Source organism: Xyrauchen texanus, chromosome 28 (assembly GCF_025860055.1).
Source record: "Xyrauchen texanus isolate HMW12.3.18 chromosome 28, RBS_HiC_50CHRs, whole genome shotgun sequence".
Lineage (NCBI taxonomy): Eukaryota > Metazoa > Chordata > Actinopteri > Cypriniformes > Catostomidae > Xyrauchen > Xyrauchen texanus.
In genome coordinates, this window is record NC_068303.1 from 6,125,372 (window position 1) to 6,141,431 (window position 16,060).

Here is a 16,060-nt window from a genome sequence, read left to right on the forward strand (position 1 = left end):
TTCCCTCCTCTTGTCCCCTCCCTCATCCAGGTAGATGGGGATGACCTGCCGGCAGACTAGGCTTAAAGCACACCCTCCCCCAGGGAAAGGGTGTACGTTCTCTCAGGCCGGGGGCTCCCCAGCCTGAGAGAACGAGGGAGGAATGTGGCAGGGCGGAGGGCGGGGCGGGGTCGTGATCGTACACACCCGGTCCCCTATTAGGCTAATCAAGCCCCCCGAGAGGGATAAAGGTCAACTGCATAGGATCGTGCGGGAGAGAGAGATCGTTTACGGACATGTCTGTCAAGTGTGTGTGTTTGTCTTTTGTTTAAGTTTTATATTAAACTATTATTTATATTGACAAGCCTGTTCTCGCCTCCTCCTTTCCATTAACCTCTTTACAGTCTGTTTTTGTATTTATTTATTTTTTTACTTTTTAATATAAAACCCAGGAAAAATATCTCTTTCATGCTGGAGCGATGCCAAAACTGTACGATTATGTCATCAATCAGCATTGAGCCTGTCCCCATGGTAATTACATGTCTTTGAGGAATTCACTTTCATCAAAGCCTCTATAAAGACTTCTACATCCTCATGTAAAAATTATATTTTTCTGTATCTGTGGTACATTTCTAGATGTCCTTTTAGTAAAAGCTTTTGACAGTCCTGGGTATTTTGGAAAAGACAAGCCAGCTTAAACACTAAATTGTAGTGCATAGCTGCTGTGCAGTAAATCAAACTGGCTGTTTATCTGAATAAAAGATTATATGACATGAAAATGTTGAGGATAAAAAAAGTTGCTTTAAAAGATGAAAAGAATAATATTAATAGCCTGTTTTGATGATTTTTTTGGAAACATTGCATTTTCAATGGTCTTATCTCATGAATTCAGATTGAATGCTTTTTGTTTTGAGTGCAGATTTATCTTGCCCCCGAAAAGATTATTCACTATGTCTCATGAGTTTTAGTTATGAATATGGCACAATAGTCCACATTCTATGACTGTCATATAAATTCCAGTTCACCCTTGACTTGATGTTTCATGTGTAGTCTTCAAGCGAACCTAAAATTAAAATCTTATAGGTTCATTCAGGTGTGAGATTTTTCCCTTGAAGACAAGATAAAATTTCACTTTAGAAAGGTGTGTGCTTTTGTGTTGCTTTAGTCTACAGTATAATGTATGGAGAGAAATATCTGTTAGCATTCCCATTAACCTCTATGGCAGTTGATTGGCTGTATTATTCAGCCCTGCAATTTTGTAACCTGGATGTTGCCATCTTTGCTTCATGGGCACTCAGTTTGGAAACAAAAAACAAAAGCGCTCCATGATCACTCATATTACTACTACACTACTAAAACTAGGAAATAGCTTTAAATGGCTTTAAAGTAGACCTATTATGCCCTTTTTACAAGATGTAATATAAGTCTCAGGTGTCCCCAGAATGTGTCTGTGAAGTTTCAGCTCAAAATACCCAACGGATCATTTATTATACCATGTTATATATGCTTCTTTTTGGGTTGAGTCAAAAACACTCTGATTTCATGTGTGTCTCTTTAAATGCAAATGAGCTGCTGCTCCCCGCCCCCTTTCCGGAAGAGGGCTGTGCCTTTACAGCTTGTGGTTCGGATACTACAGCAACAACAAATCAGAACCAAAATGACTGACAGTGTAAATACCTGAGTTCAGCCATATATGTATGAATATATTTATATGTATATTTGGTCTCCGTGAATACAATCAGAGACAATGTTAACTCTAGATGCATTAGCCGTGGAATCAGCTAACAAGCACACTCAGAAAGGCGATTTGCAAACATTCACAAAATATAAAGTGTGATACTTATATCTTCAGGATATAAAGCTGGAACAAAAAAAGTTGGTACTGATCCATGTTTGAGAATTTTGAAATTCCTGCTTTATATTGACAATCATTCACAAAGCAGTCCGGTGCAAAATTATTTGCACTAACATACACAAATGTTTGTATGTTTTGGGGCACATTTACTTCAAAAACAAAACACTGCGTCTTCAGTGGCTTTGATGCCGGGAGTACAAGAAGACTCTTATGTTCACTTTTACAACCAACAACAGAACACTTATGACTCGTTTCATTCAGCTCAAATGTGTTTTTTATGACTGTACTCAGTTTTTCCTCATTTTTAAATTCACTTGTTCATTGCACTGTTGTATAAAAGCAAAATCACAACTAGAAATGCAACGGTATGAGATTGTCATGGTTCCATAACAGTCTCAGAATATATCAAGGTTTCACGGTATATGGTATTACACAGTTATTATTATCAGTTACAGTGACCCTAAAAGGAGTGAAAACAGAAGGGTTTTTTGTTTGTTTTTGGTTGAACAAAGGCTTTATTATAATTGAAACTTTAAACAATTTTTCAAGTCAGAACCATGGCATTGTTATTTCCCTGCTGTCTGTGACCCAGTCCGAATAGACCTGCGACCCACCAGTTTAGAAACCCTAAACTTATGTCAGACCCCCTCACCTTGCTTCTCTCTGACATTTTCTCCACTGCATGTGTGTGTGTGTGTGTGGTGCAAGTTGACAAGTCTGTCAGGCAGACGAGGAGGAAAGGAGATGCGCACTCCGTCCGACCCCATTTCCAACAGCCACCACTCCAACACCTTATCCTTGAGTAATCATGCTAAAATGCTAATTTGGTACTAGAAAATCACTTTCCATTATATCAAACACAGTTGAAAGCTAATTGGTTCGTTAAATGAAGCTGAACATTGTCTTTGTGTTTGTTTTGCGTTGCCACATTATGCAATAGACTGGCATGTCTTACGGTCAATATTAGGTAAAAAATGCCAAAAATGGCAAAAAAAGAAACAGCTTTCTCTAGAAACTCGTCAGTCAATCATTGTTTTGAGGTTACAAACCTAACCAATAGATGTTTCTCATGTATCAGACCATATGTAGTGTGGTCTTACCTCACCCTGCAAAAATGTATTCAAATCCAATGAATGTGTTTTCTACAATGCATGGCCCTTTTTTGCGAGTTATAGAAGACCTCATTCACTTATTTGGCCTGCATGTTGTCTTTGTATGGAACAGTTTGACATGTTTTACCCCTGCAGTTGGCCTGTGATGAAAAGAGAGTGCACTTTAAATTTTTAAATCATGCCCTCAATTTAGGCCCTTTGTGGGTTGATAGCCGTTTCCCTGGAGTGAAACCTTTTTTAGTGTGTTTGCTTGGTGTTTTGAGCTCTGTCACAGCAAGTAATAAAACCTCAGTTTGATCTTTGATGATCAAAGTGACTCGACAGATCGTGGCCTGGGGATTCTGATTTACTTCAGAAAGAGGAAAGTCCATATACTGATGCTGAAGATGTAAACATGATGTAAAACGTGTAGTGCCAGCTGCACCATTTCTCGCCAACAGCGGCAGATCAAAACATTTGAAGGTGATTGGTTTGATCTGGAAGCTTTTGACATTTGTTCACTTATAAGGGCATCATGGTTGTCCAAAACACCTTGAGTATAAACAAGGAATCTTTGGACAGCATCTGTGACAGGATGTTGATATCCACAGAAAATAATTTCTACCCTTCCTCATTTTGTACAAAAAACAAATAAAAAACACTTTCTTTATTACATTAACAATGGAAGCCTAGCAGCAAGTGTGCAATTAAAATATGCAATTATCAAACTTTTTCGAAAGTTTAGCTGTACAACTTAAACATTAAACATGTTAGCATGAGACTAGTGTGATATTGCATTGCTTTGAATGAAACTAGTCCCCATGGATCTCTACTGGGAAAGCCATTGGCTTCTACTGTTAGCATGTTATGACATTGGTAATAGTTTTAATAGTTATCAGCTGATGGTTTGTAATGGTATTTGCATTGGAAACCATTCAAATTTCTTTTGTTTGTTTTTTCAGTGGTTTCTTTTGCTTGGTATAGGTGTGAGGGGCCATTCACACAGGAAGTGCTTGCTTTCAAAAATAGCTAGATGCAGTGGAATAGCATGGGAAACGGGTCTTGCGATGTTCTGTATTTTTGAATGGTTAAAAAAAATCAGCCTATTGCGTTTTTACTAGGGCTGTCAATCGATTAAAAAATTGAATGAAATGAATTACATGGTATGCCGATTAATCAAATTAATTGCACTTCATCGCATATGCAGACATTTGCTGAGAAAGCCCTCAAATAATAATTTTTCAATATATAATGATTAAATAATAAAAAATTATATACAGTTTAAAATGTACATGGAATATGCTGGATCCATGTTTCCCATGGATCCTATTTCAGTGCTGTATTTGCAGTTCTCCCAATGATTTGCACAAGCTGATTGTAATATGATCATTATCTTTATGTCTGTGTTACGTTCCTGTGTTGTCTGCCCTCTGTTCTCTGTTTCACTATCACGTTGATTTCACGTTTCCTTGTTGTCCGCTCCGTGTTTTCCGTTTCACCCGTCACCGATCCCGTTCCATGTCACGTTTTCCCTGTTGTCTGCCCTGAGTCTCACTGTCCTTGTGAAAAACTACACTTCCCACAATTCCCAGATCTTCTCACTGCCATCACTGTGTCATTGTTTGCACCTGTTTGTCGTTTGTGATCCTCCTGTGTCTGTGTATATAAACCCTGTGTGTTTTCCACTCCTTGTAGATCGTTGTATGTGTTAGCTCCTTGTTTCCTGCCCGTGTGTCCCGTGATTACTCACCCGTTCGAGGTTCCTGTGCCCTTTGTAGTTGTTCCCGTGTCCTTTCAAAGGTTCAGTCTCTGTTTTCCCATTGTGGATGTTTTCTTTTGTTCCTGTGTTTTTATGTGATTTTTAGTTGCCATAATAAATACCGCATTTGGATCCGCACCTCTGTCTGTCCTGTCCTGCTTCCACACCCAGCATAACAGAACGATCGACCCACAATGGATCCAGCGGTGCAACAGGCGAACTTCAGACTCCTCTGCCTGAAACAAGAGGACCGTCCTGTGGAGGACCACATCCGCGACTTCCTCGAGCTGGCGAGTGTCGCGGACTTCCCAGACTCCTCCCTGGTGGCTTTCTTCAGGGGCAATCTGAACAGTTCAGCTAAGGAGTGGTTGCCACCGGCGACGCGGCTGGACTCTCCTGGAATTCGTGGAGGAGACTTTGCTGGTCTGCGGCTCGTCACTCACTGTGGGCGTTGTTGAGAAAGACCCTGCCTCTCCTCCCGCAGTGGTGACCCTCCAGTCTTCCATGGCTCGTCCTTTCGCACCTGCCCCACCTGCCAGCAAGCCAACCTCCACGCCTGCCTTAATCCACAAACCAGCGTCGCCAGTTTGGTCCACTCCTGCGCCAGCGCGCTCAACCTCGTCAGCCCTAAGGAGGAGGAGGAGGAGGAGGGCAGAAGCTTCTGCTCGCTACTCCACACCTTCCACGGCCAGCGAGCCAGAGCCCACGCCTGCCACGGCCAGCGAGCCAGAGCCCACGCCTGCCACGGCCAGCGAGCCAGAGCCCACGCCTGCCATGGCCAGCGAGCCAGAGCCCACGCCTGCCACGGCCAGCGAGCCAGAGCCCTCGCCTGCCCCGGTCTGCGAGCCAGAGCCCACGCCTGCCACGGCCAGCGAGCCAGAGCCCTCGCCTGCCCCGGTCTACGAGCCAGAGCCCACGCCTGCCACGGCGAGCCAGAGCCCACGCCAGCCACGGCCAGCGAGCCAGAGCCCACGCCAGCCACGGCCGGCGAGCCAGAGCCCACGCCAGCCACGGCCAGCGAGCCAGAGCCCACGCCAGCCACGGCCAGCGAGCCAGAGCCCACGCCTGCCACGGCCAGCGAGCCAGAGCCCACGCCAGCCGCGGCCAGCGAGCCAGAGCCCACGCCAGCCGCGGCCAGCGAGCCAGAGCCCACGCCTGCCACGGCCAGCGAGCCAGAGACCACGCCAGCGAGCCAGAGCCCTCGCCTGCCCCGGTCTGCGAGCCAGAGCCCTCGTCTGCTACGGTCACCCAGCCAGTACCTGTCGCCTCAGAGGTCAGTGAGCCAGCACTGTAGCCTCGACCGTTCCTGAGCCAGCACCTGTAGCCTCGACCGTTCCTGAGCCAGTGCCTGTAGCCTCGACCATCCCTGAGCCAGTGCCTGTAGCCTCGACCGTCCAAGAGCCAGCGCCAGTGGCCGTGACCGTCCAAGAGCCAGCGCCAGTAGCCGTGACCGTCCAAGAGCCAGCGCCAGTGGCCGTGACCGTCCAAGAGCCAGCCAGTAGCGTGCCCAAGAGCTAGCCAGTGACCGACCCAAGAGCCAGCGCCAGTAGCGGACGCCAAGTAGCGCCAGTGGCCGTCCTAGAGCCAGCGCCTCTCAAGCCTTCCAGGGCTCCTCCTCCCGAGTCTTCCTGGGCTCCGCCTCCCAAGTCTCTCGAGTCTTCTAGGGCTCCTCCTCCCGAGCTTTCCAGAGCTCCGCCTTCTGAGTTTCCCGAGCTTTCCAGAGCTCCGCCTTCCGAGTTTCCCGAGCTTTCCAGAGCTCCGCCTTACGAGTTACCCTAGCTTTCCAGAGCTCCGCCTTCCGAGTTACCCGAGCTTTCCAGAGCTCCACCTTCCGAGCTTTCCAGGGCTCCGCGCCTCCAGTCTCTCGAGCCTCCTAGGGCTCCGCCTCTTGAGCCTTCCAGGGCTCCGCCCCTCAAGCCTCTCGAGCCTTCCAGGGCTCCGCCTCTCAAGCTTCCCGAGCTTTCCAGAGCTCCTCCTCGAGCCTTCCAGAGCTCCTCCTCTCGAGCTTCCAGAGCTCTGAGCTCCAGAGCTCCTCCTCTCGAGCTTCAGGCTCCTCCTCTCAAGCCTCTCGGCCATCCCGGGCCTCTCAAGTCACTGAGCCTTCCAGGGCTCCGCCTCTCGAGCCACTCGAGCCTCCCAGGGCTCTGCCTCTCAAGCCTCTCGAGCCTCCCAGGGCTCCGCCCCTCAAGTCACTCGAGCCTTTCACGGCTCCGCCTCCCGAGCCTCCTATGGCTCTGCTCCCAGAGACTCCAGAGCCTTCTAGGGCCACGCCTCTGAAACCTCCTACGGCACCACCTCCCTTGGCTCCACCTCCAGAGCCTTCCAGGCCTCCGCCTCCTAGGCCTTCCTCGGCTCCACCTCCAGAGTCTTCCAGGCCTCCGCCTCTAAAGCCTCCTATGGCGCCACCTTCCTCGGCTCCACCTCCTGAGCCTCCCTCGGCTCCACCTCCACAGACTTCCAGGCCTCCGCCTCCAGAGCCTCCTACGGCGCCACCTCCATCGGTTCCGCCTCCAGAGCCTCCCTCAGCTTCATCTCCAGAGCCCCTTGCAGCTCCCCTAGGGGCCACTCTTCCTCCCAGGCCCCCTGAACCAGCCCTAGCCCTGTGGCCACCCCCTAGGTCACCTAAACCTGTCCCTGTCCCGGAGCCACTCCCCAGGACCCCTGTGCCGGCCCTTGTTCTGCGACCATCTCCCAGACCTCCTAGACCTGCCCCTGTCCTGAGGCCACCTCCCAGGCCTCCTGGACCTGTCCCTGTCCGATGGCCACCTCCCAGGCCCCCCAGACCTGTTCCTGTCTTGTGGCCGCCTCCTAGGCCTCCTGGACCTGTCCCTGTCCGATGGCCACCTCCCAGACCACCCAAACCTGTCCCTTTGTGCCCCCATGGACTGCCTAATTGCCCCTTGTGCCCCCGTGGCCTGTCTCATTTCCCTTTGTGCCCCCGTGGACTGCCTAATTGCCCCTTGTGCCCCCGTGGTCTGTCTCCGTGTCCCTTGTGCCTTCTTGGTCTGTCTCTGTGCTCCCTTTTCTCTGTCTGTGTCCCCCCGGGTCTACCCCCTCACTCCTTGGATCTTTTGTTTTGGTTCTTCTGTGTGGGTTTTTCTTTTGCTTTAGGACCGTCTGGAATGCGGTCCTTTTAGGGGGGGTTATGTTACGTTCCTGTGTTGTCTGCCCTCTGTTCTCTGTTTCACTATCACGTTGATTTCACGTTTCCTTGTTGTCCGCGCCGTGTTTTCCGTTTCACCCGTCACCGATCCCGTTCCATGTCACATTTTCCCTGTTGTCTGCCCTGAGTCTCACTGTCCTTGTGAAAAACTACACTTCCCACAATTCCCAGATCTTCTCACTGCCATCACTGTGTCATTGTTTGCACCTGTTTGTCGTTTGTGATCCTCCTGTGTCTGTGTATATAAACCCTGTGTGTTTTCCACTCCTTGTCGATCGTTGTATGTGTTAGCTCCTTGTTTCCTGCCCGTGTTTCCCGTGATTACTCACCCGTTCGAGGTTCCTGTGCCCTTTGTAGATGTTCCCGTGTCCTTTCAAAGGTTCAGTCTCTGTTTTCCCATTGTGGATGTTTTCTTTTGTTCCTGTGTTTTTATGTGATTTTTAGTTGCCATAATAAATACCGCATTTGGATCCGCACCTCTGTCTGTCCTGTCCTGCTTCCACACCCAGCATAACAGTCTGGAAGCAAGCTGTCATGTGCAAATGATTGGCTATAACAATACCCTTATTTGTTCTGCATTCCCTGAGCTATGGTGCATCATTGATGCCCTCTGCCTGGCTTTTAATGTCTCCTGACAAGGGGAGGCTGAGGGGGCCAGACAGGTCAGCCAAATGTTACTGCCTAAAAAAGAATTGTATACTTTGATGTTGTTTGTTTTTCTTCTTTTGCACATTAATTGCTTCTCATGGCTTCAGCTGTTGCCTTCAGACTAACCCCAGACGTGAAGGCGGCAAGCTTATCTAAGACTCGGTCAGGAGAGAGGGCTTCTAGCTTGAATAGACACAAATCTCACTTCAGAGAATTGCATGTTGCGATGTAGCCTTATGTATAGTGTCAAGGCAATAAAACTCTTCATGTGTCTTGAGTTAACAAAACTGGTGCTGTTTTACAGGGATCATATACACTGTCTGGCCAAAAAAAGAAAAAAAAAATTTCACTGTTTGGATGTAAATAAGCAGATATTTAAGAGCCTATGATTGGATCATTATTGCAGTAATTAATATGTTTCAGCTGGCAACAATTATTTTAACCGTAACTGATGCAGTGTGTAGCTTCTCATTTCTTAAACAACCATGTCGGAAGACTTATCCCGTGGTTGTGGAAAAATGTTACTGTGTTTCAGAAGGGGCAAATTATTAGCCTGCATAAAGCAAAGTAAACAACTAAAAGGAGATTGCTGAAATCACTGGAATTGGGTTAAGAACTGTCCAACGCAATATTAAAACCTGGAAGGATAGTGGTGAGCCGTCAGCTTCGCGGAAGAAATTTTGTCAGTAAACAATCTTGAGTGATCGTAGATCACTAAAACGCTTAAAGTCAAATTGTATAAATCGATAGTAGAATGGCCATCGCACTATAAAACGGCTATGTTTAATAGTGAAAGCAAGAGCATTTCCACATGCACAATGCGATGTGATCTTAAAGGATTGGAACTAAACAGCTGTGTGGCCACAAGAAAGCCACTTGTTAGTGAGGCTAATCAGAAAAAACAACTTCTATTTGTTAGGGAGCATAAAGATTGGACAGTGGAGCAATGGAAAAAGGTATTGTGGTCTGATGAGTCCAGATTTACCCCATTCCAAAGCGACTGGCGTGTCAGGGTAGGAAGGGAAGCACATGAATCGATGCACTCATCAGGCAAATTGCCCGTTGTACAAGCCTCTGTAGGCAGTGTTATGATCTGGGGTTGCTTCAAATGGACATGTCTAGGCTCAGCAATGTTATGCAGTAATAAAATGAAGTCAGCTGACTACCTGAATGTACTGAATGAGCAGGTAATCCATCAATGGATTTCTTCTTCCCTGATGACATGGACATATTCCAGGACGACATTGCTAAGATTCATCAGGCTCAAATTGGGAAAGAGTGGTTCAGGGAGCATGAGGAATCATTTTCACACATGAATTGGCCAGTGGCCACCATAGAGTCCTGACCTTAACCCCATTGAAAGTCTTTGGGATGTTCTGGAGAAGACTTTACAGAGCGGTTTGACTCTCCCGTCATCAATACAAGATCTCGATTAAAAATGTAAGCAAACCTGGACAGAAATAAATGTTGTGAGGTTGCATAAGGTTGTCGAAACAATGCCACAACGAATGTGCACAGTATTCAAAGCTAAAGGCGGTCGAAATAAATTTTAGACTTTTTTTGGCTAGGCAGTGTATCATGTCAAATCAAATGTTACTTTATTTAAAATAAAAAAAATAAAAAGTGGTGGGGGTTGTTGGTTGGTTAAGGCCACATCCACACTTATACATTTTCACTATACTAACCTCCTCGGTTTCCAAATTATGCGGCAATGGAGAGTGTTTTTGACACAAGTTTAAGATTCAACCATTTAAGTGACACATTCATGCACATTTATCACAAATAACCAGCTAATAACAAACAGATATGACTCTTAAATTATGATTCATGTACAGACTTTTTTTGTACTGTCTACTGCCTTCACAATTTGGTAACATACCCCTGTATGTTTGTGGTGGCTGATCCAGGGTCAGTGTTTGCCAATCGTAATGAGGCTGTGCTTGCTTTGCAGGTCAGAGAGAGCAGAGATGCAGAGGCAGCGAAGAGATGCCTGGCCGCAATCGAACAGTGTTATTTTATATATATATATATATATATATATATATATATATATATATATATATTGCATATATTCTATTTTGTTACATGTTTGTTGTTTAATGTATAATTAGTATAGTATTTACATTGATTTGTTGAACATGTGATAAAAATCGGTACTGTCTCTTTAAGAAAACCATCAGTTCTGCAAAGAGTGTAAATGAGTGTATATTAATGAGAGAGAACTCAAAAGCTGACTTATTTAGTCACACAGCGTGAAATTTGGTCGAATATACGAGTGCTTTACTCACATTGTAGAGAGTTGTTCATATCGTAAAAGATAGATCTTGGGATTTAAGAATTGATATTGTTCAAATGGATTGTTTTACTCTAAAAATCTATATTTTTACCCAGTCCTACAACATAATCACAATTACAAACACACAGGTGCACCTTAAAGGTATACCCACAAAATGGGAATGGTCTGTATAGCTCCAAATGGACATAAAAGCACCATGAAAGTACCATAAAGTAGCTCCATATGATTATTATGCCACATTCTAAGTCTTCTATAGTCATGCAATAGTTTGTGAAGAAAGACTTTAAAATCATTGTGAGGACGAGATTGAAGTTGTTATTAAAAAATCTTCTGAAATAAGAGTTATTAGACAAGTGAGTTAGTAGCTAATAAATATTTTAATATTGTAAATGTTTTAGCTATGTATGTGTTATATTCATGTTTGTTGTATATTTTGGATATTGCATGTATCTTGGTGTGTGTGAATGAGCAGTTGTCAACAGATGTTGCAACAAAACATTTCCATTAAAGGGACAAAGCAAATAAAGATTTACCATTTATTAATGCCAAAAGCCATTAGTGTGGTTTCAAATTAAAATGTTTTATTGATTCATATATTAACAAATAAAGGCAAGAACATTTAACCCCTCTATTACCCCTCCCAATCCCCAACCCCCAACCCAACCCACAAGAACACTCCAGTGGTCCCACATGATTATAGACACACAAAACAAATATAAAAAAATAATTTATAAATAATAATCACACACATAACATCTACGCCTCTCTCTCCACTGTCCCTCCCTGGAAGCCAAATATTTGCCCCACTTTCCCACAAACAAGTTCAAATTACCCAATCTGATACCTCTTCTTCAAAAGCTGCCACCCTTCCCATCTCTTTGGATATGACAGTGCTCCATCCAACTTCCAACCCCTTAAAATGACTTGTCTGCCAATCATAACACTTGTCAGAACCCAATTCTTTTAATCAGATGGGATGTCTCCCCATCAGTCAATCCAATTGAAACCTACACATGGTACATAGTCTGCTTTTGCTCATGCAATCATTTCGGGTCTAGAAAGTTCTCATAAGAGTATGTAGTGGAATAGAGAACAGGATTAAATCGTAATTAGTTACATTCCGTAATTAGTCCACTCTGGGTTTTCCATTTCCCTCTCCTTTAAAGTGATTTACAGGGATTGTTCACCCAAAAATGAAGATTCTGTCATTCTTTACTCACCCTCATGTCATTCCAAACCCATTTGACTTTCTTTCTTATGCGGAACATAAAAGGAAATAATTTGAATGAATATTTCGGTCTTTTCAATGCAATGGCGGTTGTTGTTGACTCACTTTAAAGCTTTTTAACAGTAAAGAATGCAAGTTCTCATGTAAACATGCAAGTCACTGTGAACGAGTTTCTCTCATTGCACTAATTAACGTGCAATAGAGTCAAGATTTTTACTAGAAATGATTTTCGGGTCGTTTCTCACCAAATCTATTATATGCCTTCATAAGCATATGTGCTTTAAAGTGAGTCACTGTCAACTGACATTGTGTTGATAATCATCAAATTTAGTTCGAAAAGAAAGTCATACTGGTTTGAAACGACATGAGGGTGAGTAAATGATGAACACCTTGTTGGAATGATGAACACCTATTTCAGTATTCCATCTTTCTTTCATTTTGACTGATAATAGTGTGCTGACACTGTGTAATATATGGTGAATCTTTGTGTGGCAGCGGGGGCGTGGTCAAGCGCCCGTCCGGGGTCGCGGCTGCGGCTGGAGCGGCCTCCTGGCTGAGGAGGCTCCGGATGGCATGCCGATCCTCTGCTTGAGCCCGCATGATTTCGAAAAAACGGCGATCCTGGTCTTGCCGGAGCTCAAGCAGGGATTGTTGGTGGCTCTGGTGGAGTGTCGCGAGGGACTGGAGGACTTCAGCCAGCTGGGAGGACTCTATGGGGCGAACTCTGTTCCATTATTATGGTTTTTCCCGGTTTCGGCACCAGTGTAGAACCCTCACGGGAAGGAGGACAGGAAACGAAGGTTCCAGGGAAAAAAGGTAAGGTTTTTAATGTCTGTCTCACAAACAATTATAAGAAAATCAACACACAATATCACAAGCGCAGTGGGTTGGCTTGTTCTGGTCGACTCCCTCTGCTCTGCGGCCGCTGGCTTTTTCACCGCTCTCCTCACTCTACTGCAATTAGAGACAGGTGTTAGTCATAATTTGGCCCAGGTGTGAGCGCCCTTACCGCTTCTCTCTCCCGGACGGGCGCTTGACCACGCCCCCGCTGCCACACTTTGCTAATTGCATTTTTTTGGCCATTAACAAACAGTAACGGGATGAACACAGATGCTCTGATTGTTAAAAATAAATTAATAATAAATTCACGCAACTTGCTCCATACTGCTCACATACTCTGGTGCACATATACCCTGCTGAGTGGTCTTAAGTCGCTTTCTTGACACAGATCCATTTAGGCTTTGATTTGTCATGTTTTTTAAACTCTCACAGCCTTTGAAAGTTTAGCTAGAAGAGCTTGAGTTAGTGCTGCATGTCTTTGTTTTGCCACAGATTAGCACAAAACTGGTGTTTTTCAGTGGCAGATTGAAGGATTACATTTTGTACATGTGGAATGTGATTTCTATCACTTTATTCGACTGTAAACAGAAATTCAAATTACATAAGAATCCAAGCAACAGTAATGGAATTGTATTGTGCAATATAATGTGATTATGCATGGATTAAAGGATTTGATTGGGTTCTATTGGTGTTCGGTTGGGGAGATTATGGATTCAGAGCAGTTTTTGAAGAGCACAAGGCCAGCATGCATATGGTGAGCGGGGCAAACCGCAGTGAGTTCGGCGAGCACGAGGAGATTGCACTGGCACATGACAGGTTTGAGCTCACAAATTCCACTTTTTTCCAATTGAGTGGCTCTTCCTGGAATGGCACTTATGGACTATACTCCTGAGTGTGGCTGTACTTGAAGGCACTATGGAGACATTCTAGAAAAAATTTGCACGTTCAACCCAAGTTGCAACTGAGTGGGTAAATTCACATAACAGTTACGCCAATTTAGCATGCATTATCATTTCAGCGAAAACCACTTTACCACCTGCTGTCCAGCTAGACCAGACATTAAACCAGCAGTTTTTAAAGTCACATTTTCTGCGACTTATTCACAAAGGTTTTTTTTTGCTGTATGTGTCGTTACTTGATTTGCATAATTAATTTTTGTGAATCAGGAGCTAAAACAATGCAGACAGCATATTAGGGATGCACATTTTTGAAAACTCTTTTAACAGAATAACCACCACTATTAACCAATTATTAAAGAGATAGTTTACCCAAAAATTTAAATTCTCTAATTTACTTACTTTCAAGCAATCCCAGATGTGTATTACTTTCTTTCTTCTGCAGAACACAAACTAAGATTTTTTAGAAGAATATTTTAGCTCTATAGGTCCAAACAATGCAAGTGAATGGTGACCAGAACTTTGAAGCTCCAAAAATCACATGCAAGCAGCATAAAAGTAATCAACTTGACTCCAGTGGTTTAATATATGTCTTCTAAAGTGATGCAATCACTTTGGGTGAGAAATAGATTGATATTTAAATCCCTTTTTACTATAAATCTTCTCTTTCACTTTTACTTGAAAGTAAAAGTGGAGATTTATAGTAAAAATGTGCTTAAAAATGTATTTGTTTTTTCACCCACACCTATTATGTTGCTTCTGAAGACATAGATTTTACCACTGGAGACATATGGATTACTTTTATTTGGCCTTTATGTAATTATTGGAGCTTGAAAGGTCTGGTCACCATTCACTTGCATTGTATAGACCTACAGTGCTGAAATATTCTTCTTAAAACCTTTGTTTGTGTTCTGCAGAAGAAAGTAAGTCATACACATCTGGGATGACATGAGAGTGAGTAAATGATGAGAGAATGTTCATTTTTGGGTGAACTATCCCTTTAACGATTAAGCTAGAAATCAAATAAGTGACCAAACAGGCATGACAAAGTCTAAACATGTTATGTCAAGTCTATACTGCTGAATCAAAACAGGCTCACATGACAGAAATGCATATTTAGCTATAGTTATTACATTAACATTTTAACGACCAACTGTATATTTCCTTATATTTCAGAAAAAGCAAATTTTGAAAGAATCACTTGCATGCCTTGTTAACCTACGATAACTTTTGCCAGCTTAACAGGTCGTGAAGGCGAATTCATAGAATATGATTTGGAGCTATAATAACAGTGCACAGATTGTACTTCAAATCAGCCCATTTCTGAATCTGATCAGTTGAATAACTTCCTTTTGACCTCATCATCGTTATTATCATAAAGCACCGAGCATAAGTGGATTTGGCTTTAGTCATTGAATTGATGATATATAAAGATGGTTCAGCTGGAGACAAGCTCTGAGATTACACTGTATTTATCAATGAATGTGTATCTGTGTTTTCTGCAGCCAGATTAAAGCATGTCTACCCTCCCACTGTGACCCCAGTCTAAAGGATGAAACAAAACATCTCCGCAAAAACGCTAGACCCTCAAAAGACAAATTAGCTCTGTTCCAAAACCTGGCAAGCTGCCCAAAGAGCCACAGTGTTTACGATTTTCAAGGGAATCAACCTTCGAATGACTAATAGTTGTGCTTATTAAACTTGGATAGAAGAATTAATTTTAACATAAAAAAAAATTCCACACATCACCTTGATATCTAAATTACTTCTAAATGTCTCATTAAATCTCTTGAATATCTTTCAAAGATTTGAGGCAAATTTGCTCTTGTTCCATGCAATAAAGTCATACAATTTAAAAGCATGAAAGAAGGAATCCACGTCTACTCGTGGCCAAAATGGGGCAGAACGGTCATGATAGAGGGGCAAAGGTAATTGCCACCGGATTTGCAGACCTCGGCTTTGATGTGGACGTCGGGCCTCTTTTTCAGGTATGTTGAACTGAAAGCGGTCATAACAAATGGAGTATCTATACTTTAGTTGCTGTTAAAAAAAGTGTTTGTGTTTGTATTGTTGACTAGCCTTTCAGAAGTCTGTGTAAAAAGATCTCTTCTCTCTGAAAGTCATCCATGTGTTAAAATGATCATAAAGTCAATGCACAGATCAAAAGCATCTTAACTTTTGCTAATCTTGTTTATCCCCCACTGGGCCAAATTTTGCTCTCAACTTTAATAGCTGGAATCTATTAAAATGTCTTTTCTGAGTCAAATATATCAAAACATTAAATACACTGGCTGAGCAGATCAAA

The 16,060-nt window shown here is 43.7% G+C and overlaps 1 pseudogene; it reads left to right on the top strand.

Annotated features, from left to right (window-relative positions):
- Window positions 1–16,060, top strand: part of LOC127622433 (methylmalonyl-CoA mutase, mitochondrial-like) — a 38,180-nt pseudogene that overhangs the window by 14,399 nt on the left and 7,721 nt on the right.